Source organism: Lactuca saligna, chromosome 1 (assembly GCF_052625555.1).
Source record: "Lactuca saligna cultivar CGN05327 chromosome 1, ASM5262555v1, whole genome shotgun sequence".
NCBI lineage: Eukaryota > Viridiplantae > Streptophyta > Magnoliopsida > Asterales > Asteraceae > Lactuca > Lactuca saligna.
In genome coordinates this window covers 154,448,617-154,472,624 of record NC_136417.1, presented here as the reverse complement: position 1 = coordinate 154,472,624, position 24,008 = coordinate 154,448,617, and the positions used below count along the sequence as shown (strand labels likewise).

The 24,008-nt window shown below is 43.1% G+C and overlaps 18 non-coding genes and 25 pseudogenes across 18 annotated transcripts; all 43 read left to right on the top strand.

Moving 5' to 3' along the window:
* The first annotated feature begins 6,478 nt into the window (after nucleotides 1-6,478).
* On the top strand, nucleotides 6,479-6,586 carry LOC145027771 (5S ribosomal RNA; annotated as a pseudogene).
* A 217-nt stretch (nucleotides 6,587-6,803) lies between these two features.
* On the top strand, nucleotides 6,804-6,922 carry LOC145027758 (5S ribosomal RNA; annotated as a pseudogene).
* Nucleotides 6,923-7,298: 376 nt separating this feature from the next.
* Nucleotides 7,299-7,417, top strand: LOC145027610 (5S ribosomal RNA). Its single transcript, XR_013675521.1, has one exon. It is a non-coding gene; the product is annotated as a 5S ribosomal RNA (ribosomal RNA).
* A 237-nt stretch (nucleotides 7,418-7,654) lies between these two features.
* Nucleotides 7,655-7,773, top strand: LOC145027577 (5S ribosomal RNA). The gene has a single exon (XR_013675489.1). It is a non-coding gene; the product is annotated as a 5S ribosomal RNA (ribosomal RNA).
* A 543-nt stretch (nucleotides 7,774-8,316) lies between these two features.
* On the top strand, nucleotides 8,317-8,435 carry LOC145027742 (5S ribosomal RNA; annotated as a pseudogene).
* A 224-nt stretch (nucleotides 8,436-8,659) lies between these two features.
* On the top strand, nucleotides 8,660-8,777 carry LOC145027625 (5S ribosomal RNA). Its single transcript, XR_013675533.1, has one exon. It is a non-coding gene; the product is annotated as a 5S ribosomal RNA (ribosomal RNA).
* A 236-nt stretch (nucleotides 8,778-9,013) lies between these two features.
* Nucleotides 9,014-9,121, top strand: LOC145027739 (5S ribosomal RNA; annotated as a pseudogene).
* A 742-nt stretch (nucleotides 9,122-9,863) lies between these two features.
* On the top strand, nucleotides 9,864-9,982 carry LOC145027693 (5S ribosomal RNA; annotated as a pseudogene).
* A 296-nt stretch (nucleotides 9,983-10,278) lies between these two features.
* On the top strand, nucleotides 10,279-10,397 carry LOC145027627 (5S ribosomal RNA). Its single transcript, XR_013675535.1, has one exon. It is a non-coding gene; the product is annotated as a 5S ribosomal RNA (ribosomal RNA).
* Nucleotides 10,398-10,983: 586 nt separating this feature from the next.
* On the top strand, nucleotides 10,984-11,102 carry LOC145027235 (5S ribosomal RNA). Its single transcript, XR_013675166.1, has one exon. It is a non-coding gene; the product is annotated as a 5S ribosomal RNA (ribosomal RNA).
* Nucleotides 11,103-11,332: 230 nt separating this feature from the next.
* Nucleotides 11,333-11,440, top strand: LOC145027727 (5S ribosomal RNA; annotated as a pseudogene).
* Nucleotides 11,441-11,664: 224 nt separating this feature from the next.
* LOC145027723 (5S ribosomal RNA) lies at nucleotides 11,665-11,783 on the top strand (annotated as a pseudogene).
* A 224-nt stretch (nucleotides 11,784-12,007) lies between these two features.
* LOC145027747 (5S ribosomal RNA) lies at nucleotides 12,008-12,126 on the top strand (annotated as a pseudogene).
* Nucleotides 12,127-12,357: 231 nt separating this feature from the next.
* Nucleotides 12,358-12,465, top strand: LOC145027754 (5S ribosomal RNA; annotated as a pseudogene).
* Nucleotides 12,466-12,933: 468 nt separating this feature from the next.
* On the top strand, nucleotides 12,934-13,052 carry LOC145027616 (5S ribosomal RNA). The gene has a single exon (XR_013675527.1). It is a non-coding gene; the product is annotated as a 5S ribosomal RNA (ribosomal RNA).
* Nucleotides 13,053-13,282: 230 nt separating this feature from the next.
* On the top strand, nucleotides 13,283-13,400 carry LOC145027738 (5S ribosomal RNA; annotated as a pseudogene).
* Nucleotides 13,401-13,625: 225 nt separating this feature from the next.
* LOC145027741 (5S ribosomal RNA) lies at nucleotides 13,626-13,744 on the top strand (annotated as a pseudogene).
* Nucleotides 13,745-13,975: 231 nt separating this feature from the next.
* Nucleotides 13,976-14,091, top strand: LOC145027774 (5S ribosomal RNA; annotated as a pseudogene).
* Nucleotides 14,092-14,326: 235 nt separating this feature from the next.
* On the top strand, nucleotides 14,327-14,439 carry LOC145027743 (5S ribosomal RNA; annotated as a pseudogene).
* A 233-nt stretch (nucleotides 14,440-14,672) lies between these two features.
* LOC145027769 (5S ribosomal RNA) lies at nucleotides 14,673-14,780 on the top strand (annotated as a pseudogene).
* Nucleotides 14,781-15,281: 501 nt separating this feature from the next.
* LOC145027601 (5S ribosomal RNA) lies at nucleotides 15,282-15,400 on the top strand. The gene has a single exon (XR_013675513.1). It is a non-coding gene; the product is annotated as a 5S ribosomal RNA (ribosomal RNA).
* A 241-nt stretch (nucleotides 15,401-15,641) lies between these two features.
* Nucleotides 15,642-15,760, top strand: LOC145027458 (5S ribosomal RNA). Its single transcript, XR_013675376.1, has one exon. It is a non-coding gene; the product is annotated as a 5S ribosomal RNA (ribosomal RNA).
* Nucleotides 15,761-16,003: 243 nt separating this feature from the next.
* LOC145027421 (5S ribosomal RNA) lies at nucleotides 16,004-16,122 on the top strand. Its single transcript, XR_013675340.1, has one exon. It is a non-coding gene; the product is annotated as a 5S ribosomal RNA (ribosomal RNA).
* A 245-nt stretch (nucleotides 16,123-16,367) lies between these two features.
* On the top strand, nucleotides 16,368-16,486 carry LOC145027369 (5S ribosomal RNA). The gene has a single exon (XR_013675291.1). It is a non-coding gene; the product is annotated as a 5S ribosomal RNA (ribosomal RNA).
* A 581-nt stretch (nucleotides 16,487-17,067) lies between these two features.
* On the top strand, nucleotides 17,068-17,186 carry LOC145027604 (5S ribosomal RNA). The gene has a single exon (XR_013675516.1). It is a non-coding gene; the product is annotated as a 5S ribosomal RNA (ribosomal RNA).
* A 239-nt stretch (nucleotides 17,187-17,425) lies between these two features.
* On the top strand, nucleotides 17,426-17,544 carry LOC145027666 (5S ribosomal RNA; annotated as a pseudogene).
* A 234-nt stretch (nucleotides 17,545-17,778) lies between these two features.
* On the top strand, nucleotides 17,779-17,897 carry LOC145027682 (5S ribosomal RNA; annotated as a pseudogene).
* Nucleotides 17,898-18,128: 231 nt separating this feature from the next.
* LOC145027707 (5S ribosomal RNA) lies at nucleotides 18,129-18,247 on the top strand (annotated as a pseudogene).
* A 239-nt stretch (nucleotides 18,248-18,486) lies between these two features.
* LOC145027778 (5S ribosomal RNA) lies at nucleotides 18,487-18,594 on the top strand (annotated as a pseudogene).
* Nucleotides 18,595-18,824: 230 nt separating this feature from the next.
* LOC145027749 (5S ribosomal RNA) lies at nucleotides 18,825-18,943 on the top strand (annotated as a pseudogene).
* Nucleotides 18,944-19,170: 227 nt separating this feature from the next.
* LOC145027757 (5S ribosomal RNA) lies at nucleotides 19,171-19,288 on the top strand (annotated as a pseudogene).
* Nucleotides 19,289-19,471: 183 nt separating this feature from the next.
* LOC145027712 (5S ribosomal RNA) lies at nucleotides 19,472-19,591 on the top strand (annotated as a pseudogene).
* A 377-nt stretch (nucleotides 19,592-19,968) lies between these two features.
* On the top strand, nucleotides 19,969-20,087 carry LOC145027455 (5S ribosomal RNA). Its single transcript, XR_013675374.1, has one exon. It is a non-coding gene; the product is annotated as a 5S ribosomal RNA (ribosomal RNA).
* A 241-nt stretch (nucleotides 20,088-20,328) lies between these two features.
* LOC145027664 (5S ribosomal RNA) lies at nucleotides 20,329-20,447 on the top strand (annotated as a pseudogene).
* Nucleotides 20,448-20,648: 201 nt separating this feature from the next.
* LOC145027591 (5S ribosomal RNA) lies at nucleotides 20,649-20,766 on the top strand. The gene has a single exon (XR_013675503.1). It is a non-coding gene; the product is annotated as a 5S ribosomal RNA (ribosomal RNA).
* Nucleotides 20,767-21,005: 239 nt separating this feature from the next.
* Nucleotides 21,006-21,124, top strand: LOC145027431 (5S ribosomal RNA). Its single transcript, XR_013675350.1, has one exon. It is a non-coding gene; the product is annotated as a 5S ribosomal RNA (ribosomal RNA).
* Nucleotides 21,125-21,704: 580 nt separating this feature from the next.
* LOC145027730 (5S ribosomal RNA) lies at nucleotides 21,705-21,823 on the top strand (annotated as a pseudogene).
* Nucleotides 21,824-22,049: 226 nt separating this feature from the next.
* Nucleotides 22,050-22,168, top strand: LOC145027264 (5S ribosomal RNA). The gene has a single exon (XR_013675193.1). It is a non-coding gene; the product is annotated as a 5S ribosomal RNA (ribosomal RNA).
* Nucleotides 22,169-22,400: 232 nt separating this feature from the next.
* LOC145027733 (5S ribosomal RNA) lies at nucleotides 22,401-22,520 on the top strand (annotated as a pseudogene).
* Nucleotides 22,521-22,762: 242 nt separating this feature from the next.
* Nucleotides 22,763-22,880, top strand: LOC145027504 (5S ribosomal RNA). The gene has a single exon (XR_013675419.1). It is a non-coding gene; the product is annotated as a 5S ribosomal RNA (ribosomal RNA).
* Nucleotides 22,881-23,115: 235 nt separating this feature from the next.
* LOC145027513 (5S ribosomal RNA) lies at nucleotides 23,116-23,234 on the top strand. The gene has a single exon (XR_013675428.1). It is a non-coding gene; the product is annotated as a 5S ribosomal RNA (ribosomal RNA).
* Nucleotides 23,235-23,470: 236 nt separating this feature from the next.
* On the top strand, nucleotides 23,471-23,589 carry LOC145027640 (5S ribosomal RNA; annotated as a pseudogene).
* Nucleotides 23,590-23,824: 235 nt separating this feature from the next.
* On the top strand, nucleotides 23,825-23,943 carry LOC145027134 (5S ribosomal RNA). The gene has a single exon (XR_013675072.1). It is a non-coding gene; the product is annotated as a 5S ribosomal RNA (ribosomal RNA).
* The last annotated feature ends 65 nt before the right edge of the window (nucleotides 23,944-24,008 follow it).

Sequence of the window (24,008 nt, the reverse complement as noted above, 5' to 3'; positions counted from 1 at the left end):
GATTCGTGGAGCCGAATATGATATCATCAACATAAATCTGAACAATCATCAAATGTTCGCCTTCCTTCTTACGAAAGAAGGTTGGGTCAACCGAACCTTGTTTACATTTTGACATTTTTAAGAAGCGAGTTAGTGTTTCATACCAGGCTCTCGGTGCTTGTTTTAGCTAATAGACAGCTTTATCCAGCACATAGCAGTGATCGGGGTATCTTTCATTCACAAAACCAGGCGGTTGTTCAACATAGATGGTTTCTTCCAATTCTCCATTCAAGAAAGCGCATTTGACATCCATTTGGAAGACTTCGAAGTTCTTCTGAGCAGCATATGCAAGAAAGATTCTAACAGATTCCAACCTTGCAACTGGAGCAAAGGTTTCTTCATAATCTATCCCTTATTCTTGACAATAACCTTTTACTACCAACCGAGCCTTGTTACGAATGATATTCCCCTCCTTGTCCAGCTTATTTCTAAACACCCATTTTAGGCCGACAACAAAGGCATCTTTCGGTGTGGGAATCAACCTCCAAACTCTGTTGCGTTCGAACTCGTTGAGCTCATCCTGCATTGCTTGAACCCAATCAGAATGATCAAGTCCAACATTTACAGTTTTCGGCTCTATCTTGGAGATAAACGAATTAAACATACAAAATTCCATTTTAGAGAATAATGCAGTTTGTTTCGCCTTCAGTTGAGACCGAGTAAGAACATTTTCGGAAGTTTCACCAATAATTTGCTCTTTGGGATGGTCCTTTGTCCATTTTACTAATGGAGGATAGCTTGGATCATATTCTGGATGTAATTTAGCTTCTACTTCTATTTCAACATCTGACGGATCACCTTCGCCTTCGTCAGTAGAACTATCACTTAATTTTTCCTTCTCCCCCTCGACTGGCGAAGTGAAGTCTCTGTCATCATCAGAGTTTGTATTGCTTGTTGAAGTGGGTGTCTCCCCCTCGATTGGATTTTCACTTGTGAGTTTTGGATCAGTTGTACCTTTATCATTGATACTTTTAGATGTTGGGGATGAACTTGGATTCTCCCCTTCAACAGAAACTTCAGTTGTCTTTGGAGTGGTTGAGCTCTCCCCCTGGAACGTAGAAGCTTTACTTGGAGAGCCTTTGGATGACTTAGGACTTGGTGGTTCACTTTCCATCTCTTTAGTGGCTTCGTCTATGACCTTCTTGAGATTGTCTACTTTTTTGTCTGCTGTTATTGCCTCCGAATGAATTGATTTTTCTGGTTCATCGAACAACCAAATGTATTCCTCAAACAGGTTGGATATTGGAACCGAGACCTGTCCAGATTCTGGGAATATGTCTCCTGAAACATTGTCAGTCGTTTGAACCTTCTTCATATAATTGCCATCAAAAGTAACATAATAAGTTTCTTCAATTTTTTTGGAACTCTTATTCAGCACCCTATATGCTTTTGATGACAGAAAGTAACCCAGAAATATGCCTTCATCAGCTTTAACATCAAACTTATTTCGGTTCTCTTTAGAGTTAAAAATATAGCATCGTGAACCGAAAATATTGAAAAATTTGACGTTTGGTTTCCTATTATTTAAGATCTCATAAGGAGTTATGGAGAATCTCTTGTTGAGCAGAGATCGATTCTGAGTATAACAAGCAGCAACGATGGCATCAGCCCATAAATATAAAGGTAGAGAAGCATAACTAAGCATGGTTCTGGATGCTTCACATAGAGAACGGTTTCGTCTTTCAACGATCCCATTCTGCAGTGGTGTATAGGGGGCCAAAAAATTGTGAGTTATCCCCTTATCAGCCAGAAAGTCTTCAAAGTCCTTGTTCTTGAATTCTAGTCCATTATCACTTCTGATGTTTCTGACTATCTTCCTTAATTGCACTTCCACTTGCTTGATGAACACCTTCAGCTTGGGAGTTGCATCTGATTTCTGTTTAAGAAAGAAAACCCAAGTGAAGCGGGAAAAGTCATCTACAATAACAAGAATGTACATACTTCCACCGATGCTCTCTATAGCAGAAGGTCCACACAAATCAATGTGTAACAGTTCAAGTGCTTCCACTATCTTAGTATTGATGCGTGTTGGGTGGCTTTTTCGGCTTTGCTTACCCATTTCACATGATGCGCATAAATGCTCCTTATCGAACTTGAGAAGAGGAAGGCCTCGAACATGATCTCCAATCACCAATTTGTTGATATCTTTGAAATTTAGGTGTGATAGTCGTCGATGCCATAACTAGCTTTCATTAGTGTTTGCCTTTGACAGAATACATATAGCTGGTGTCCCTCGTATTGGATTAATATTTAGAGGGTACATCTCTCCCTTCCACGTAGATTTGAGCAGAACCTTATTAGATTGTTTTTCGATTATCTCAGACCCCTCATCATCGAATGATACCTTCAAACCTGTGCCCACTACTAATTGTGATACACTTATGAGATTGTGTTGCAATCCTTCCACATAAGCCACCTTTATGATTGAGAAATCTCCATTAGTTATCATGTCGTATCCTTTGATTGTCCCATAGGAATTGATTCCAAACTTCACAGACCCACCATCTTTCAGGGACCGAAACTCCCTTAGCTCATCCTTCCTTCCTGTCATGTGACGCGAGCAGCCACTATCTATGTACTGCTCGTCACTGATTACGTATAAATTCAAGCAGATTTAGGAACCCAAAGTTTCTTGGGTCCTTGTGAGTTTTTCACAAAGAAAGGAATTACAATAGAAGCATCAACCAAATAAGTTCGTTTAATTAGAGTTGTTTGATCTTTTCTTTTAATTCTATACACCTTGATTTTTGATTTATCTTCTTTAAATTTTAGTGTATCATTTGGTGTTGCTTTTGATGGTTTAGTGTTTTTCGTTTGATTCCTAGGTTTAGTAGAGGGTTTCTTATTTTCCTTCTCAGAATCTAACACTAGCTTTCCTTTTCCTTTGATGTCCTTTAAAGAATTTTTTTATCTTGGGACTTGGAGGTTCCATAACTAGGATTAGAATCGAATCTGGTGTTAGGACCGAATCTGGATAGAGGACCGAAAGTGGGTCGAGGACCGAAAGTGGGTTCAGGACTGAGACTAGACTTTCGGTCTTGGGATTTAGAATAATAGGAATTTCGACTAAAGTTTTACTTCATCTTTTCCTTTCCCTTGCCCATGGATTCTTTCCTGGGAATCTCTTAGTTGGGATTTTGAGAATTCCAATGCCTTTTACGTTCATTCAGATTCGTGGCGTATCTTCGATTTCTCAGGCATTTCTGTTCAGCCAGCTCCTTCTGAGATTTGTGAATATTGAAGCTTACCTTTGCTTTCTGTTTCTGGTGGGTTGCAGGTGACTTAGTTTGAACTTCTGGTGCTTCCTCTCTCTTGAGCATAAATTTCGGTTCTTCCCTCTTGATAGGAACATCAGGTTCAACCATCGGTTCTTTAGGAACATCTTTGGTTCCACTTGTGCTTGGAATATCGAAACTGGAGGGTTTGTTGAGAGGTTCTCGTATGTATCTACCCTTGAATCTCCATGTGGTTTTCTCCGATAGTCCCACAGTTTCGTCTGTGTTATCAATAGGAGCATACCAGAAATAGTCTTCGCAACCTGCAGCATTATCTTTGTCAACTATTGTTCTTAATTCTGCCATCTGCTTTTGAGTGACTCCAGTCGTAGCATAAACCTGATTTGGCACAGTCTAGACCTTTTGATAAACCAAAGCTTTTTCCTTGAGTTTTGGTTTCTATTCTTTTGATAGACGAGCAAAATCAACCGAATTTTCTGATATTAGAGGTTTTTCACTCTCGGTTTCATTTTTCATAAACTTAAAACAATCAACCTCATCTTCTACTGAGATTTCACTAATCTCGCTTTCCGCATCAAATTCAGACGAATTATCTAAGTTTATTTTATTATCCTTAACAATTTTAGCATTTGACAAGTCGAATGTATGTATAGTTTCAGTTTTAATCTTTAGCCTATCATTTTCTTCTAAGATATCTTTTAACATACTTTTATGTTCCTTAGAATCAATGAAAGTTTCTATCTTATCCAAACTTAGCCTATACGACATTGACGTTTCTTCATAGGACACTTCTGATTCACATTCTGCTATAACTTCATCTTCTTTAAATTCAAGAAAGGGCAAAATCATCTTATGAATTTTCTTACCAATTTCACAATTTAAATGTAATTGAGCAATATTAGTATAAAGACGCTTAGCAATCAAAAAAAAACATTTCTTTTTTTAATAACTTTAAATTGTCTCTTTGCAAATTAATACTTTCATCCCTAGCCCTAACTAACTCTGCTTCCTTCAGCTCAATCCAGATTCTCCTCTCCTCACTTCTTGAAGACACCCTGCCGAGTTGGTCAGTTAGGTTAGAATTTGCTAAGATGGTTTGCATGAGGCTACTACTTAGGTTAGAGAATTTAGAGTTTAATTCATTTAATTCTTCTTGATAATAAGTTTTTGAAATTTTAAGAGACTCAAGAATAGAATGTACCTTTTTGATCAATCGATCGTAGTCGTTGATCTTCTCACTCACTGGCTTGGCCACAAAACACTTATTTTCAGCTAGGTTCGGTTCCGAATCTGCACTCTCGGTTGATGGACCAGCAATGACGATAAAACATTTTCCACCCGAACCTTCATTCTTTGCCACATTCGCCTTTCCATGAGTCGGTCTTCTAACCTCTTCGTCTTCAGAGTCGGTTGACCATACTTCTACGCCACCGAACTCATCTTCCTCAGCGTTCTCATGTAAGATTAAGGCATTCATTGAGCTGTTGGACGCCTTTTTCTTTTTGACTTCTTCTAATTTGCGCATATAATATGCTTCGTCATCTTCACCCTCTCTCTTCTCATCCATCTTTCTCAACATGCAATATTTGGCAAAATGGTTTTTGTCGTGAAAATAGTTGCAGTCGTATCCAGAGTCTCCTGCAAGTGTCTTCTCCTTTTTCTCTTCATCCTTTTGAGATGAGACTTTCGGTTCATCCTTCATCTTCTCAGAACTGTAGCTTCCCTGCCAGTTTCGGTTCTTGTTGGTAGGAAATTTTCTCTTTGCGAATTTCTTTGGATTTGTGATCATCAAGGCATATTCCTCACTTGTGAGCTCGCACTCTGACATGTCTGACTCTTCTTCTTCTTTTTCAGCAATACTTTTTCCCTTAGAAACAAGGGCCAACGATCCCATACCAGAGACCACTTTCGCTTCCTTAGTTACAACACTTTCATGGGACTTCATTATCCCTACTAGTTTTGCCAGCGAGTACGATTTGAACTGTTCATGCGCCTTCACAGTGGAAACCACCGACATCCATTCTGGTCTCAGCTCATTCATGAACGTTACTTTCTGCTCGATCAGCTTCCTCTCTATCCCATGCTTGATCATCTTACTTAAGAGATGATTTAATCGATCAAAGGTCTGTACAAGCTTCTCTTCAGGTTTCTGTTCGAAAACTCCAAATTCTGATAGCAACAGAGTTTGAATGGAGTGTTCCAGATCTTCATCAGTTGAGTAAAGTTCCTTCAGCCTATCCCAAATCTCTTTAGCAGTTGTGCATGAACCTACAAGCCGAAAGGTGTCAGATTGCAGGGCGAATCTTATCATCCGCATGGCTTTTACGTTACACAAGATCTTGTCCTTCTCATCCTGTGGCATCTTTTGAACATCTGTCACCAACTTGTTGTAATTTTTTTGCGTCTTAACGATTGTGTTTGTCTCCGAATGTACAAACGGTCCAAGAGTGATAGCTTCCCAGATGAGATAGCCATTGTCTTCCGATCCAACCACGTACTCTTCAAAGTGATGAGCCCATACTTCGTAGTCTTGAGTATAAAGTATGGGTACTCTTGTTGTTGATCCGATGTTGTTTGAGATGTTAATTGGGTTTGTATGTGAATCTTCTTGAGACATGGTGAACTGCTCAGAATCAAACCTGTAAACTTGAGATTAGGGTTTTATCAAAAATAGAGTTATCGTCGATATGAAGACGATGGCTTCTATTTATATGATAAAAGCGGAAACCCTAAAGAATTACGTATACAGAAGGAATGTGTATTGATCACACAGTCTCCTGCTTTGATACCAATTGTTAGCACAAAGTTCTATTAGGATCGTATGATTCTAAACAAGATATAAAATAAGAACGTAATAAGAACACAAGTATTGCACTGAATGTGTCGAATGATTAATGCAATAACACCTCAGAAGAGCTTGATAAAGAACTTCAATCTGTAGAGGCGTTCAAGGTTACAAAAATCAATGTAATGAAAAACTTATTAATATACGCATACATGCGTGCATATATATACTATAACCCTAGCAATCAATCTAGATAACTACGTAACCAATCTAGATAGACACGGATGGACATGCCCAATCCGGATTACAAAACACTTAGCCCAAGACGCAACACAAATATACTCTACACCCGCGTACCAAAACAAAGGAGGTTCTGCGTCTTGTAAAAAATAAAAGCAATAAGCATGGATAATATTTCGGGTGCGATCATAACAGCATTAATGCACTGGGGCCCATCAGAACTCCGTAGTTAAGCGTGCTTGGGCTAGAGTATTACTAGGATGAGGAAGTCCTCGTGTTGCACCCCTTTTTTGTTGCCCGTTTGCGTTTTTTTAAGTTTTACGTGCATTTTTTTTCTCTTTCTTGCTATGTCTATGCTCGGGCGGCCTCCGGTTCAATGTTGATGGTTTTTGTACTTTCATAACAAAGACGATCGCTCACGTGGGTCCCACGCCTCGCGTACAAAAACAAAGGAGTGTCTGCATCTTGTAAGACATAAAAGTAATAAACATGCATAGTATTTTGGTTGCAATCATAATAGCACTAATACACCGGATCCCATCAAGACTCCGTAGTTAAGCGTGATTGGGCGAGAGTAGTATTAGGATGCGTGACCCCATTTGAAGTCCTTGTGTTGCACCTCCTTTTTTGTTGCCCGTTTACGTTTTTTTAGGTTTTACATGCGTTTTTTTTTTGTTTTTTTCTTTCTTGTTATTTCTATGCTCGGGCGACCTCCGGTTCAATGTTGATGGTTTTGGTATTTTCAGAACGGAGTCGATCGCTCACGTGGTCCCACACCTCACGTACGAAAACAAATGATGTTCTGCATCATGTAAAACATAAAAGCAAATACCATGGATAGTATTTCTATGCTCGGGCGACCTCCGGTTCAATGTTGATGGTTTTCGTATTTTCAGAACGGAGTCGATCGCTCACGTGGGTCCCACGCCTCACATACGAAAACAAATAATGTTCTGTGTCATGTAAAACATAAAAGCAATAAGCATGGATAGTATTTCGGGTGCGATCATACCATCACTAATGCACCGGATGCCATCAGAACTTCGCAGTTAAGCATGCTTGGGCGAGAGTAGTACTAGGATGGTTGACCCCCTGGGAAGTCCTCGTGTTGCAACCCCCCCCCCCCTTTCGTTGCGCATTTGCGTTTTTTTTAGATTTTACGTGCATTTTTTTGGTTTTTTTTTCTTTCATTCTTGCTATTTCTATGTTGGGGTGCCCTCCGGTTCATGGTTGACGGTTTTTGTAATTTTGGAATGGAGTCGATCGGTCTGGTGGGTCCCACGCCCCACTTACCAAAACAAAGGAGGTTCTGCGTCTTGTAAGACATAAAAGAAATAAGCATGGATAGTACTTTGGGTGCGATCATAGCAGTACTAATGCATCGGATCCCATCAGAACTCCGCAGTTAAGCGTGCTTGGGCGAGAGTAGTACTAGCATGGGTGATCCCCTAGGAAGTACTCGAGTTGCACCCCTTATTTTCGTTGCCCGTTTGTGTTTTTTAGATTTTACGTGCGGTTTTTTTTTCTTTCTCACTATGTTTATGCTCAGGCGGCCTCCGGCACAATGTTGATGGCTTTCGTATTTTTTGAACGGAGCCGATCGCTAACGTTGGTCCCACGCCCCGCGTACCAAGACAAAGGAGGTTCTGTGTCTTGTAAAAAATAAAAGAAATAAGCATGGATAGTATTTCAGGTGCAATCATAACATCATTAATGCACCGGGGCCCGTTAGAACTCCGCAGTTAAGCGTACTTGGGCGAGATTATTACTTGGATGAGGAAGTCCTTGTGTTGCACCCCTTTTTCGTTGCCCATTTGCGTTTTTTTAAGTTTTACGTGCGTTTATTTTTTTTTTCTTGCTATGTCTATGTTCGAGCGGCTTCCGGTTCAATGTTGATGGTTTTCGTATTTTCAAAACAAAGACAATCACTCACGTGGGTCCCACGCCTCGCGTACGAAAACAAAGGAGTGTCTGCATCTTGTAAGACATCAAAGTAATAATCATGGACAGTATTTTGGGTGCGATCATAATAGCACTAATACACTGGATCCCATCAAGACTCCGTAGTTAAGCGTGATTAGGCGAGAGTAGTTTTAGGATGGGTGACCCCTTTTGAAGTCCTTGTGTTGCACCTCCTTTTTCGTTGCCCGTTTACGTTTTTTTAGGTTTTACGTGCATTTTTTTTGTGTTTTTCTTTCTTGTTATTTCTATGCTCGGGCAACCTCCGCATCAATGTTGATGGTTTTCGTATTTTCGGAACGGAGTCGATCGTTCACGTGGGTCCCACGCCTCGCGTACGAAAACAAATGATGTTCTTCATCATGTAAAACATAAAAGCAATAAGCATGGATAGTATTTCGGGTCCGATCATACCAGCACTAATGCACCGGATGCCATCAGAACTCCGCAGTTAAGCATGCTTGGGCGAGAGTAGTACTAGGATGGTTGACCCCTGGGAAGTCCTCGTGTTGCTCCCCCCCCCCCCTTTTCGTTGCCCATTTGCGTTTTTTTAGATTTTACATGCGATTTTTTGGTTTTTTTTTCTTTCTTTCTTGCTTTATCTACGCTCGGGTCCCCTCAGATTCATCGTTGATGGTTTTTGTATTTTTGGAACGGAGCCGATGGGTCACGTGGGTCCCACGCCCCGCGTACCAAAACAAAGGAGGTTTTGCGTCTCGTAAAAAATAAAAGCAATAAGCATGGATAGTATTTCGGGTGCGATCATACCAGCATTAATGCATCGGGTCCCATTAGAACTCCCCAGTTAAGCGTGCTTGGGCGAGAGTATTACTAGGATGAGGAAGTCCTCGTGTTGCACCCCTTTATCGTTGCCCGTTTGCGTTTTTTTAAGTTTTACGTGCGTTTTTTTTCTTGCTATGTCTATGCTCGGGCGGCCTCCGGTGCAATGTTGATGGTTTTCGTATTTTCATAACAGAGACGTTCGCTCACGTGGGTCCCACGCCTCGCGTACGAAAACAAAGGAGTTTCTGCATTTTGTAAGACATAAAAGTAATAAGCATGGATAGTATTTTGGGTGCGATCATAATAGCACTAATACACCGGATCCCATCAAGACTACGTAGTTAAGCGTGATTGGGCGAAAAGTACTAGGATCGACGACCCCCTTTGAAGTCCTCGTGTTGAACTTCCTTTTTCGTTGCCCGTTTACTTTTTTTTTAGGTTCTACAAGCGTTTTTTTTTTTCTTTCTTGCTATTTCTATGCTCTGGTGATCTCCGGTTCAATGTTGATGGTTTTCGTATTTTCGTAACGGAGTCGATCGCTCACTTGGGTCCCTCGCCTCGCGTACGAAAACAAAGGATGTTTTGTGTCTTGTAAAAAATAAAAGCAATAAGCATAGATAGTATTTCGGGTGCGATCATACCAGCATTAATGCTTCGGCGAGAGTATTTGTATGCTCGGGAGGCCTCCAGTTTGATGTTAATGATTTTCATATTTTCGGAACGGAGTCGATCGCTCATGTGGGTCCCACGCCGCGCGTACCAAAACAAAGGAGGTTATGCGTCTTGTAAGACATAAAAGCAATAAACATGGATGGTATTTCGGGTGGGATCATACCAGAACTAATGCACCGGATCCCATCAGAACTTCGCAGTTAAGCGTGCTTGGGCTAGAGTAGTAGTAGGATGCGTGACCCCCTGAGATGTCCTCGCGTTGCACCCCCCTTTTTCGTTGTCCGTTTGTGTCTTTTTTACATTTTACGTGCGGTTTTTTGGTTTTTTTCCTTTCTTTCTTGCTATTTCTACGCTCGGGTGCCCTCCGGTTCATGGTTTTTTTTTGGTTTTTTTCCTTTCTTTCTTGCTATTTCTATGCTCGGGTGCCCTCCGGTTCATGGTTCATGGTTTTCGTATTTTTGGAACGGTGCCGATCGGTCACGTGGGTCCCACGTCGCACGTACCAAAACAAAAGAGATTCTGCTTCTTGTAACACATAAAAGCAATAAACATGGATAGCATTTCAGGTGCGATCATATCAGCAAAAATGCACTGGATCCCATTAGAACTCCGTAGTTACGCGTGCTTGGGAGAGAGTAGTACTAGGATGGGTGACCCCCTGGGAAGTCCTAGTGTTGCACCTCCTTTTTCGTTGCCCGTTTGTGTTTGTTTTACATTTTTCGTGCGGTTTTTTGGTTTTTTTCTTTCTTTCTTGCTATTTCTATGCTCAGGTGCGCTCCGGTTCATGGTTGATGGTTTTCGTATTTTTGGAACGGAGCCAATCGATCACGTGGGTCCCATACCCCGTGTACCAAAACAAAGGAGGTTCTGTGTCTTGTAAGACATAAAAGCAATAAACATGGATAGTATTTCGGGTGCGATCATACAGCTAATGCACCGGATCCCATCAGAACTACGCAGCTAAGCGTGCTTGGGTGAGACCAGTACTAGGATTGATGACCCCCTGGGAAGTCCTAGTGTTGCCCCCCCCCCCCCGGTCCTTTTTCTTTGCCCATTTGCATTTTTTAAGATTTTATGTGCGGTTTTTTGTTTTTTTTTCTTTCTTTCTTGCTATTTCTATGCTCGGGTGCCCTCCGGTTCATGGTTGATGGTTTTCGTATTTTTGGAACGGAGCCGATCAGTCACGTGGGTCCCACGCCCCGCGTACCAAAACAAAGCAGATTTTGCGTCTTGTAAGAAATAAAAACAATAAACATGGATAGTATTTTCGGGTGGGATCATACCTGCACTAATGCACCGGATCCCATCAGAACTCCACAGCTAAGTGTGCTTGGGCGAGAGTATTACTAGGATGGGTGACCCCCTGGGAAGTCCTCGTGTTGCACCCCCCTTTTTCGTTGCCCGTTTGCGTTTTTTTTAGATTTTATATGCAGTTTTTTGTTTTTTTTCTTTCTTTCTTGCTATTTCTATGCTCAGGTGCCCTCCGGTTCATGGTTGATGGTTTTCGTATTTTTGGAACGAAGCCGATTTGTCACGTGGGTCCCACGCCCCGCATACCAAAACAAAGGAGGTTCTGCGTCTTGTAAAAAACAAAAGCAATAAGCATGGATAGTATTTCGGGTGCGATCATACCAGCATTAATGTACCGGGTCCCATCAGAACTCCGCAATTAAGCGTGCTTGGGAGAGAGTATTACTAGGATGAGGAAGTCCTCGTGTTGCACCCCTTTTTCGTTGCCCGTTTACGTTTTTTTAAGTTTGACGTGCGTTTTTGGAAGTTGTTTTTTTTCTTGCTATGCCTATGCTCGAGCGGCCTACGATTCAATGTTAATGGTTTTCGTATTTTCATAACAAAGACGATCGCTCACGTGGGTCCCACGCCTAGCGTACGAAAACAAAGGAGTGTCTGCATCTTGTAAGACATAAAAGTAATAAGCATAGATAGTATTTTGGGTGCGATCATAATAGCACTAATACACCGGATCCCATCAATACTCTGTAGTTAAGCGTGATTGGGCGAGAGTAGTACTAGGATGGGTGACCCCCTTTGAAGTCCTTGTGTTGCAACTCCTTTTTAGTTGCCCGTTTACGTTTTTTTAGGTTTTAAGTGCGTTTTTTTGTTTTTCTTTCTTTCTTGTTATTTCTATGCTTGGGCGACCTCCGGTTCGATGTTGATGGTTTTCGGATTTTCGCAACGGAGTCGATCGCTCACGTGGGTCCCACGCCTCGCGTACGAAAACAAATGATGTTCTGCGTCTTGTAAACATAAAAGTAATAAGCATGGATAGTATTTCGTGTGCGGTCATACCAACACTAATGCATCGGATGCCATCAGAACTCTACAGTTAAGCATGCTTGGGAGAGAGTAGTACTAGGATGGTTGACCCCTTGGGAAGTCTTCATGTTGCACCCCACTTTTTCGTTGGCTGTTTACGTTTTTTTTAATTTTACGTGCGGTTTTTTGGTTTTTTTTCTTTCTTTCTCGCTATTTCTATGCTCGGGTGCTCTCCGGTTCATGGTTGATGGTTTTCGTATTTTTGGAACGGTGCCGATCGGTCACGTGGGTCCCACGCCCCACGTACCAAAACAAAGGTGGTTATGTGTCTTGTAAAAAAATAAAAGCAATAAGCATGGATAGTATTTCGGATGCGATCATACCAGCATTAATGCATCGGGTCCCATCAGAACTCCGCAGTTAAGCGTGCTTGGGCGAGAGTATTACTACGATGAGGAAGTCCTCATGTTGCACCCCTTTATCGTTGCCCATTTGCGTTTGTTTAAGTTTTACGTGCGTTTTTTTTCTTGCTATGTCTATGCTCGGGCGGCCTCCGGTCCAATGTTGTTGGTTTTCGTATTTTCATAACACAGACGATCGCTCACGTGGGTCCCACGCCTCGCGTACGAAAACAAAGGGGTGTCTGCATCTTGTAAGAGATAAAAGTAATAAGCATGGATAGTATTTTGGGTGCAATCATAATAGCACTAATACACCGGATCCCATCAAGACTCCGTAGTTAAGCGTGATTGGGCGAGAGTAGTATTAGGAAGGGTGACCCCCTTTGAAGTTAATGCTCTAGCGACCTCCTTTTCAATGTTGATAGTTTTCGTATTTTTGGAACAGAGTCGATCGCTCACGTGGGTCCCACGCCTCGCGTACCAAAAAAAAAAGGATGTTCTGCGTCTTGTAAAACATAAAAGCAATAAGCATGGATGGTATTTCGGGTGCGATCATACCAGCACTATTGCACCGGATCCCATCAGAACTCTTTAGTTAAGCGTGTATGGGCGAAAGTAGTACTAGGATGGGTGACCCCCAGGGAAGTCCTCGTGTTGAACCCCCTTTTTCGTTGTCCGTTTGCTTTTTTCTAGGTTTTACATGTGTTTTTTTATTTTTTGTTTTTTTCTTTCTTGCTATGTCTATGCTTGAGCGGCCTCCAGTTCAAAGATGATGGTTTTCGTATTTTCATAAAGGAGCTGATCGCTCACCTGGGTCCCTCGCCTCGCGTACGAAAACAAAGGATGTTCTGCATCTTGTAAAAAATAAAAGCAATAACCATTTATAATATTTCGTTTGCGATCATACCAGCATTAATGCGCCAGATCCTTTTAGAACTCTGCAGTTAAGCGTGCGTCGACGAGAGTATTACTAGGATGGGTGACCCCAGGGAAGTCCTCGTGTTGCACCCCCTTTTTCATTGCCCGTTTGCAATTTTTTATGTTTTACGTGCGTTTTTTTTGTTTTTTTTCTTTCTTGGGATTTGTATGCTCGGGAGGCCTCCGGTTCAATGCTGATGATTTTCGTATTTTCGGAACGGAGTCGTTCGCTCACGTGGGTCCCACGCCCCGCGTACCAAAACAAAGGAGGTTCTGTGTCTTGTAAGACATTAAAGCAATAAACATGGACAATATTTCAGGTGAGATCATACCAGCACCATTGCACCGGATCCCATCAAAACTCCGCAGTTAAGCGTGCTAAGGCGAGCGTGGCACTAGGAGGGGTGACCCCGTACGAAGTCCTCGTGTTGCACCTCCTTTTTCGTTGCTGATTTGCGTTTGTTTTAGATTTTACGTGCGGTTTTTTTGGTTTTTTTTCTTTCTTTCTTGCTATTTCTTTGCTCGGGTGCCCTCCGGTTCATGGTTGAAGGTTTTCGTATTTTTGGAATGGAGCCGATCAGTCACGTGGGTCCCACGCCCCGCGTACCAAAACAATGGAGGTTCTGCGTCTAGTAAGACATAAAAGCAATAAACATGGATAGTATTTCGGGTGCGATCATACAACTAACGCACCGGATCCCATCAAAACTACGCAGTTAAGCGTGCTTGGGCGAGAGTAGTACTAGGATTGATGACCCCCTGGGAAGTGCTCGTGTTGCACACCCCCTCGTTTTCGTTGCCTGTTTGCATTTTTTTTTTAGATTTTATGTGCGGTTTTTTGGTTTTTTTCTTTCTTTCTTGCTATTTCTATGCTCGGGTGCCCTTGAGTTCATGGTGTAATGTTTTTGTATTTTTGGAACGGAGCCGATCAGTCACGTGGGTTCCACGCCCCGCGTACCAAAAGAAAGGAGGTTCTGCATCTTGAAACACATAAATACAATAAACATGGATAGTATTTCGGGTGCGATCATACCCGCACTAATGCACCGGATCCCATCAGAACTCCGCAGCTAAGTGTGCTTAGGCCAGATTAGTACTAGGATGGGTGACCCCAGTCCTCGTGTTGTACCCCCCCTTTTTCGTTGTCCGTTTGCGTTTTTTTTACTTTTTACGTGTGGTTTTTTGGACTTTTTTCCTTTCTTTCTTGCTATATCTATGCTCCGGTGCCCTCCGGTTCATGGTTGATAGTTTTCGTATTTTTGGAACGGAGCCAATTGGTCACATGGGTCCCACGCCCCGCGTACCAAAACAAAGGAGGTTCTGCATCTTGTAAAAAATAAAAGCAATAAGCATGCATTGAATTTCGGGTGCGATCATACCAGCATTAATGAACCGGGTCCCATCAGAACTCCGCAGTTAAGCGTGCTTGGGCGAGAGTATGACTAGGATGAGGAAGTCCTCATGTTGCACCCCCTTTTCGTTGCCCGTTTACGGTTTTCTAAGTTTTACGTGTGTTTTTCGTATTTTCATAACAAACACGATCGCTCACATGGGTCCCACGCCTCGCGTACGAAAACAAAGGAGTGTCTACATCTTGTAAGACATAAAAGCAATAAGCATGGATACTATTTTGGGTGCGATCATAATAGCACTAATACACCGCTCATCAAGACTCCGTAGTTATGCGTGATTGGTCGAGAGTAGTACTAGGATGGGTGACCGCCTTTGAAGTCCTTGTGTTGCACCTCGTTTTTCGTTGCCCGTTTATGTTTTTTTAGGTTTTACGTGCGTTTTTTTTTTTGTTTTTTTTCTTTCTTTTTATTTCTATGCTCAGGCGACCTCCGTTTCAATGTTGATGGTTTTCGTATTTTCGGAACGGAGTCGATCGCTCACGTGGGTCCCACGCTTGCGTACGAAAATGAAGGATGTTCTGCGTGTTGTAAAACATAAAAGCAATAGGCATGGATGGTGTTTCGGTACGATCATACCAGCACTAATGCACCGGATCCCATCAGAACTCTGCAGTTAAGCATGCTTGGGCGAGAGTAGCACTAGGATGGTTGACCCCCTGGGAAGTCCTCGTGTTGCACCCTCCTTTTTCGTTGTCCGTTTGCGTTTTTTTTTTTTTTTTTTACATTTTATGTGCAGTTTTTTGGTTTTTTGCCTTTATTTCTTGCTATTTCTATGCTTGGGTGCCCTCCGGTTCATGGTTCATGGTTTTCGTATTTTTGGAATAGGGCGGATCTGTCACGTGGGTCCCACGCCCCGCGTACCAAAACAAAGGATGTTATGCGTCTTGTAACACATAAAAGCAATAAACATGGATAGCATTTTTGGTGCGATCATACAAGCACTAATGCACGGGATCCCATCAGAACTCCGCAGTTAAGCGTGCTTGGGCAAAAGTAGTACTAGGATGGGTGACCCCCTGGGAAGTCCTCGTGTTGCACCCTCCTTTTTTGTTGTCCGTTTGCGTTTTTTTTTTTTTTTTTTTTTACATTTTACATGCGATTGTTTGGTTTTTTCCTTTCTTTCTTGCTATTTCTATGCTCCGGTGCCCTCCAGTTCATCGTTAATGGTTTTCGTATTTTTGGAACGGAGCCGATCGGTCAACTGGGTCCCACGCCCCACGTACCAAAACAAATGAGGTTCTGCGTCCTGTAACACATAAAAGCAACAAACATGGATGGTATTTTGGGTGCTATCCTACCAGCACTAACGCACCGGATCCCATCAGAACTCCGCAGTTAAGCGTGCTTGGGCGAGAGTAGTACTAGGATGGGTGACCCCTTGGGAAGTCTTCGTGATACACCCTCCTTTTTCATTGTCCGTTTGCCTTTTTATTTTTATTTTTTTGCATTTTACGTCCGGTTTTTTGGATTTTTTTTTTCTTTCTTTCTTGCTATTTCTATGTTCGGGTGCCCTCTAGTTCATGGTTGATGGTTTTCGTATTTTGGGAACGGAGCGGATTGGTCATGTGGGTCCCACAGCCCGCATTCCAAAACAAAGGAGGTTCTGCGCCGTGTAACACATAGAAGCAATAAACATGGATAGTATTTCGTGTGCGATCATACCAGCACTAATGCACCGGATCCCATCAGAACTCCGCAGTTAAGTGTGCTTAGGTGATAGTAGTACTAGGATGGGTGACCCCCTGGGAAGTCCTCGTGTTGCACCCTCCTTTTTCGTTGTCCGTTTGCCATTTTTTACATTTTACGTGTGGTTTATTGGTTTTTTTTTTCATTTCTTTCTTTCTATTTCTATGCTCGGGTGCCCTCCGGTTCATGGTTGATGGTTTTCATATTTTTGGATGGAGCGGATCGGTCACGTTCGTACCATGTCCAGCGTGCCAAAACAAAGGAGGTTTTGCATCTTGTAACACATAAAAGCAATAAACATGGATAGTATTTCGTGTGCGATCGTTCCAGCACTAATGCACCGGATCCCATCAGAACTCCGCAGTTAAGCGTGGATTGGTCACGTTGGTACCATGACCCCTTGGGAAGTCCTCGTGTTGCACCCCAGCTTTTTAGTTGTCCGTTTGCGTTTTTTGTTTTACATTTTACGTGCGGCTTTTTGTTTTTTTTTTCCTTTCTTTCTTTCTATTTCTATGCTCGTGTGCCCTCCGGTTCATGGTTGATGGTTTTCGTATTTTTGGAACGGAGCCGATCGGTCAGGTAGGTCCCACGCTCCGCGTACCAAAACAATGGAAGTTCTATGTCTTGTAACTCATAAAAGCAATAAACATGGATAGTATTTCGGGTACGATCATACCAGCACTAATGCACCAGATCCCATCAAAACTCCGCAGTTAATTGTGCTTGGGCGAGAGTAGTAATAGGATGGGTGACCCCCTGTGAATTCCTCGTGTTGCACCCCCCCCCCCCCTTTTTCGTTGTCTGTTTGCGTTGTTTTTACATTTTACGTGCGGTTTTTTGGTTTTTATTCCTTTCTTTCTTGTTATTTCTATGCTCGGGTGCCCTCCAGTTCATGGTTGATGGTTTTCGTATTTTTGGAACGGAGCGGATCGGTCACGTGGGACCCACCCCCCACGTACCAAAACAAAGGAGATTTTGCGTCTTGTAACACATAAAAACAATAAACATGGACAATATTTCACGCGTGATCTTACCAGCACTAATGCACCGGATCCCATCAGAACTTCGCAGTTAAGCATGCTTGGGAGAGAGTAGTACTAGGATGGGTGACCCCCTGTGAAGTCCTTGTGTTGCACACCACTTTTTCGTTGTCCGTTTGCGTTTTTTTTTTACATTTTACGTGCGGTTTTTTGGTTTTTTTTCCTTTCTTTCTTGCTATTTCTATGCTCGGGTGCCCTCCGGTTCATGGTTCATGGTTTTCGTATTTTTGGAACGGAGTCGATCGGTCACGTGGGTGACACGCCCCGCGTACCAAAACAAAGGAGGTTCTGCATCTGGTAACACATAAAAGCAATAAACATGGATAGTATTTCTGGTGCGATCATACGAGCACTAATGCACCAGATCACATCAGAACTCCACAGTCAAGCGTGCTTGGGCGAGAGTACTTCTAGGATGGGTGACCCCCTAGGAAGTCCTTGTGTTGCACCCCCCTTTTTCGTTGTCCGTTTGAGTTTTTTTTACATTTTACGTGCGGTTTTTTGGTTTTTTTTCTTTCTTTCTTGTTATTTCTATGCTCGGGTGCCCTCCGGTTCATGGTCGATGGTTTTCGTATTTTTGGAACACAGACGATCGATCACGTGGGTCCCACGCCCAGCGTACCAAAACAGAGGAGGTTCTGCGTCTTGTAACATATAAAAGCATTAAACATGGATAGTATTTCGGGTGCGATCATACCTGCAGTAATGCATCGGATCCCATCAGAACTCCGCAACTAAGTGTGCTTAGTCCAGAGTAGTACTAGGATGGGTGACCCCCTGGGAAGTCCTCTTGTTGCACCCCCCCCCCCCCTTTTTGTTGTCCGTTTGCGATTTATTTATATTTTATGTGCGATTTCTTTGGATTTTTTTCCTTTCTTTCTTGCCATACCTATGCTCGGGAGCCCTCCGGTTCATGGTTGATAGTTTTCGTATATTTGGAACGGAGCCAATTGGTCACGTGGGTCCCACGCCCCGCGTACCAAAACAAAGGAAGTTCTGCGTCTTGTAAAAAATAAAAGCAATAAGCATGCATAGTATTTCGGGTGCGATCATACCAACATTAATGAACCGGGTCCCATCAGAACTCCGCAGTTAAGCGTGCTTGTACGAGAGTATTACTTGGATGAGGAAGTCCTCGTGTTGCACCCCTTTATCGTTGCCCGTTTATGGTTTTTTAAGTTTTACGTGTGTTTTTGGAACTTGTTTTTTTTTTCTTTCTTGCTCTGTCTATGCTCGGGCGGCCTCCGGTTCAATGTTGATGGTTTTCTTATTTTCATAACAAACACGATCGCTCACGTGGGTCCCACGCCTCGCGTACGAAAAGAAAGGTGTGTGTGCATCTTGTAAGACACAAAAGCAATAAGTATGGATAGTATTTTGGGTGTGATCATAATAGCACTAATACTCCGGATCCCATCAAGACTCCGTAGTTAAGCGTGATTAGACGAGAGTAGTACTAGGATGGGAGACCCCCTTTGATGTCCTTGTGTTGCACCTCCTTTTTCGTTGCCCGTTTACGTTTTTTTAGGTTTTACGTGCGTTTGTTTTTTGACTCTTTTCTTTCTTTTTATTTCTATGCTCGGGCGACCTCCGGTTCAATGTTGATGGTTTTCGTATTTTCGAAACGGAGTCGATCGCTCACATGGATCCCACGCCTCGCGTACGAAAACAAAGGATGTTCTGCGTCTTGTAAAACATAAAAGCAATATGCATGGATGGTATTTCGGGTGCGATCATACCAGCACAAATGAACCGGACGCCATCAGAACTCTGCAGTTAAGCATGCTGGGCGAGAATAGTACTAGGATGGTTGACCCCCTGGGAAGTCCTCATGTTGCACCACCCTTTTTCATTGCCTGTTTGCGTTTTTTTTTAGATTTTATGTGCGGTTTTTTGGTTTTTTTCTTTCTTTCTTGCAATTTCTATGCTCGGGTGCCCTCCAGTTCATGGTTAATGGTTTTCATATTTTTGGAACGCAACCAATCGGTTACCTGGGTCCCACGCCCCGCGTACCGGATCCCATCAGAACTCCGGATCATACCAGCAATAATGCATCGGATCCCATCAGAACTCCGCAGTTAACTGTGCTTGGGCGAGAGTAGTACTAGGATGGGTGACCCCCTAGGAAGTCCTCGTGTTGCACCCCCCCTTTTTCGTTGTCCGTTTGCGTTTTTTTTTTTAATTTTACGTGCGGTTTTAGGTTTTTTTCCTTTCTTCCTTGCTATTTCTATGCTCGGGTGCCCTCCGGTTCATGGTTGATGGTTTTCGTATTTTTGTACTGGAGCAGATCGGTTACGTGGGTCCTACGCCCCGCGTACCAAAACAAATGAGTTTTTGCGTCTTGTAACACATAAAAGCAATAAACATGGATAGTATTTTGGGTGCCCTCTGGTTCATGGTTGATGGCTTTCGTATTTTGGGAACGGAGCGGATCGGTCACGAGGGTCCCATGCCCCGCGTACCAAAACAAAGGAGGTTATGCGTCTTGTAACACATAAAAGCAATAAACATGGATAGTATTTCGTGTGTGATCATACCGGCACTAATGCACTGGATCCCATCAGAACTCCGCAGTTAAGGGTGTTTGGCCGAGAGTGGTACTAGGATGGGTGACCCCCTGGGAAGTCCTCGTGTTGCACCTTCATTTTTCGTAGTCCGTTTGAGTTTTTTTTTTTTTTTTTTTACATTTTATATGCGGTTTTTTGGTTTTTTTCTTTTCTTTCATGCTATTTCTATGCTCGGGTGCCCTCCGGTTCATGGTTCATGGTTTTCGTATTTTTGGAACGGAGCCGATCGTTACGTGGGTCAAACGCCCCGCGTACCAAAACAAACGAGGTTCTGCGTCTTGTAACACATAAAATCAATAAACATGGATAGTATTTTGTGTGTGATCATACCAGCACTAATGCACCGGATCCCATCAGAACTTTGTAGTTAAGCGTGCGTGGGCGAGTGTAATACTTGGATGGGTGACCCCTGGGGAAGTCCTCGTGATCCACCCTCCTTTTTCGTTGTCCGTTTGCGTTTTTTTTTTACATTTAACGTGCGGTTTTTTAGATTGTTTTCGTATTTTGGAACGGTTGATAGTTTTCGTATTTTGGAACGGAGCGAATCGGTCACGTTGGTCCCACGCCCCGCCTACCAAAACATAGGAGGTTCTGCGTCTTGTAACACATAAAAGCAATAAACATGGATAATATTTCGTGTGCGATCATTCCAGCACTAATGCACCGGATCCATCAGAACTCCGCTGTTAAGTGTGTTTGGGCGAGAATAGTACTAAGATGGGTGACCCCTTGGGAAGTCCTCGTGTTGCACCCCCCCTTTTTAGTTGTCCATTTGCGTTTTATTTTTTACATTTTACGTGCGGTTTTTTGTTTTGTTTTTTTCCTTTATTTCTTGCTATTTCTATGCACGGGTGCCTTCCGGTTCATGGTTGATTGTTTTCGTATTTTCGGAACGGAGCCAATCGGTCACGTAGGTCCCACGCTCCACGTACCAAAACAAAGGAGGTTCTATGTCTTGTATCACATAAGAGCAACAAACATGGATAGTATTTCTTATGCGATCATACCAGCACCAATGCACCGGATCCCATCAGAACTCTGCAGTTAAGCGTGCTTGGGCGAGAGTAGTACTAGGATGGGTGACCCCCTGGGAATTCCTCGTGTTCCACCCCCCTTTTTCGTTGTGCGTTTGCGTTTTTTTTTTACATTTTACGTGCGGTTTTTTGGTTTTTATTCCTTTCTTTCTTGCTATTTCTATGCTCGGGTGCCCTCCGGTTCATGGTTGATGGATTTCGTATTTTTGGAAGAGAGCGGATCGGTCACGTGGGTCCCACCCCCCGCGTACCAAAACAAAGGAGATTCTGCGTATTGTAACACATAAAAGCAATAAACATGGATAGTATTTCACGTGTGATCTTACCAGCACTAATGCACCGCCATCAGAACTCCGCAGTTAAACGTGATTGGGCGAGAGTAGTACTACGATCGGTGACCCCCTGGGAAGTCCTTGTGTTGCACACCACTTTTTCGTTGTCCGTTGGCGTTTTTTTTTTTTACATTTTACGTGCGGTTTTTTTGTTTTTTTTTTCCTTTCTTTCTTGCTATTTCTATGCTCGAGTGCCCTCCGGTTAATGGTTTTCGTATTTTTGGAACGGAGTCGATCGGTCACGTGGGTTACACACCCCGCGTACCAAAACAAAGGAGGTTAAGCGTCTTGTAAAACATAAAAGCAATAAACGTGGATAGAATTTCTGGTGCGATCATACGAGCACTAATGCATGAGATCGCATCAGAACTCCGCAGTCAAGCGTGTTTGGGCGACAGTACTACTACGATGGGTGACCCCCTGGGAAGTCCTCGTGTTGCACCCCCCCTTTTCGTTGTCCGTTTGCGTTTTTTTTACATTTTTCGTGCGGTTTTTTGTTTTTTTTTCCCTTTCTATCTTGCTATTTCTATGCACGGGTGCCCTCCGGTTCATGGTTGATAGTTTTCGTATTTTTGGAACACAGCCGATCGATCACGTGGGTCCCACGCCCAACGTACCAAAACAAAGGACGTTCTGCATCATGTAACACATAAAAGCAATAAACATGTTTCGGGTGCGATCATACCAGCACTAATGCATCGGATCCCATCAGAACTCCGCAGTTCAGCGTGCTTGGACGAGAGTAGTACTAGGATGGGTGACCCCTTGGGAAGTCCTCGTGATGCACCCTCCTTTTTCGTTGTCCGGTTGCGTTTTTTTTTACATCTTACTTGCGGTTTTTGGTTCTTTTTCCTTTCTTTCTTGCTATTTCTAAGCTCGGGTGCCCTCTGGTTCATGGTTGATGGTTTTCGTATTTTGCGAATGGAGCGGATCGGTCATGTGGGTCCCATGCCCCGCGTACCAAAACAAAGGAGGTTATGCATCTTGTAACACATAAAAGCAATAAACATGGATTGTATTTTGTGTGTGATCATACCAGCACTAATGCACCAGATCCCATCACAACTCCGCAATTAAACGTGCTTCGGCGAGAGTAGTACTAGGATCGGTGACCCCCCTGGGAAGTCCTCGTGTTGCACCCCCCCCTTTTTAGTTGTCCGTTTGCGTTTTTTTTTTTTTTTTTACATTTTAAGTGCGGTTTTTTGGTTTTTTTCGTTTCTTTCTTGCTATTTCTATGCTCGGGTGCCCTCCGGTTCATGGTTGATGGTTTTCATATTTTTGGAACGGAGCCGATCGGTCACGTAGGTCCCACGCTCAGCGTACCAAACCAAAGGAGGTTCTGCGTCTTGTAACACATAAAAACAATAAACATGGATAGTATTTCGAGTCCGATCATACCAGCACTAATGCACCGGATCCCATCAGAACTCCGCAGTTAAGCGTGCTTGGGCGAGAGTAGTACTAGGATGTGTCACCCCCGGGAAGTCCTCGTGTTGCACCCCCCTTTTTTCGTTGTCCGTTCGCGTTTTTTTTTTACATTTAACACGCGGTTTTTTGGTTTTTATTCCTTTCTGTCTTGCTATTTCTATGCTCGGGTGCCCTCTGGTTCATGGTTGATGGTTTTCGTATTTTTGGAATGGAGCGGATCGGTCACGTGGGTCCCACGCCCCGCGTACCAAAAGAAAGGAGGTTCTGTGTCTTGTAACATATAAAAGCAATAAACATGGATAGTATTTCGGGTGCGATCATACCAGCACTAATGCATCCGATCCCATCAGAACTCCGCAGTTAAGTGTGCTTGGGCGGGTGTAGTATTAGGATGTGTGACCCCCTGGAAAGTCCTCGTGTTGCACCCCGCTTTTTCGTTGTCCGTTTGCGCTTTTTTTGTTTACATTTTAGGTGAGGTTTTTTGGTTTTTTTTCCTTTCTTTCTTGCTATTTCTTTGCTTGGGTGCGCACCGGTTCACGGTTGATAGATTTCGTATTTTTGGAACAGAGCCGATTGGTCACGTGGGTCCCACGCCCTGCGTACCAAAACAAAGGAGGTTCAACGTCTTGTAACACATGAAATCAATAAACATGGATAGTATTTCGGGTGCGATGATACCAGCACTAATACACCAGATCCCATCAGAACTCCGCAGTTAAGCGTGCTTGCGCGAGAGTTGTACTAGGATGGGTGAACCCTTCGGAAGTCCCCGTGATGCACCCCCCTTTTTCGTTGTCCGTTTGTGTTTTTTATTTTACATTTTACATGCGGTTTTTTGGTTTTTTTTCCTTTCTTTCTTGCTGTTTCTATGTTCGGGTGTCCTCTGGTTCATGGTTGATGGTTTTCGTATTTTAGGAACGGAGCGGATCGGTCACGTGGGTCCCACGCCCCGCGTACCAAAACAAAGGAGGTTCTGCGTCTTGCAACACATAAAAGCAATAAACATGGATAGTATTTCGGGTGCGATCGTACCAGCACTAATGCACCGGATCCCATCAGAACTCCGCAGTTAAGTGTGCTTGGGCGATACTAGTACTAGGATGGGTGACCCCCTGGGAAGTCCTCGTGTTGCACCCCCCACCTTTTTCGTTGCCTGTTTGCGTTTTTTTTTTTACAATTTACATACAGTTTTTTTGGTTTTT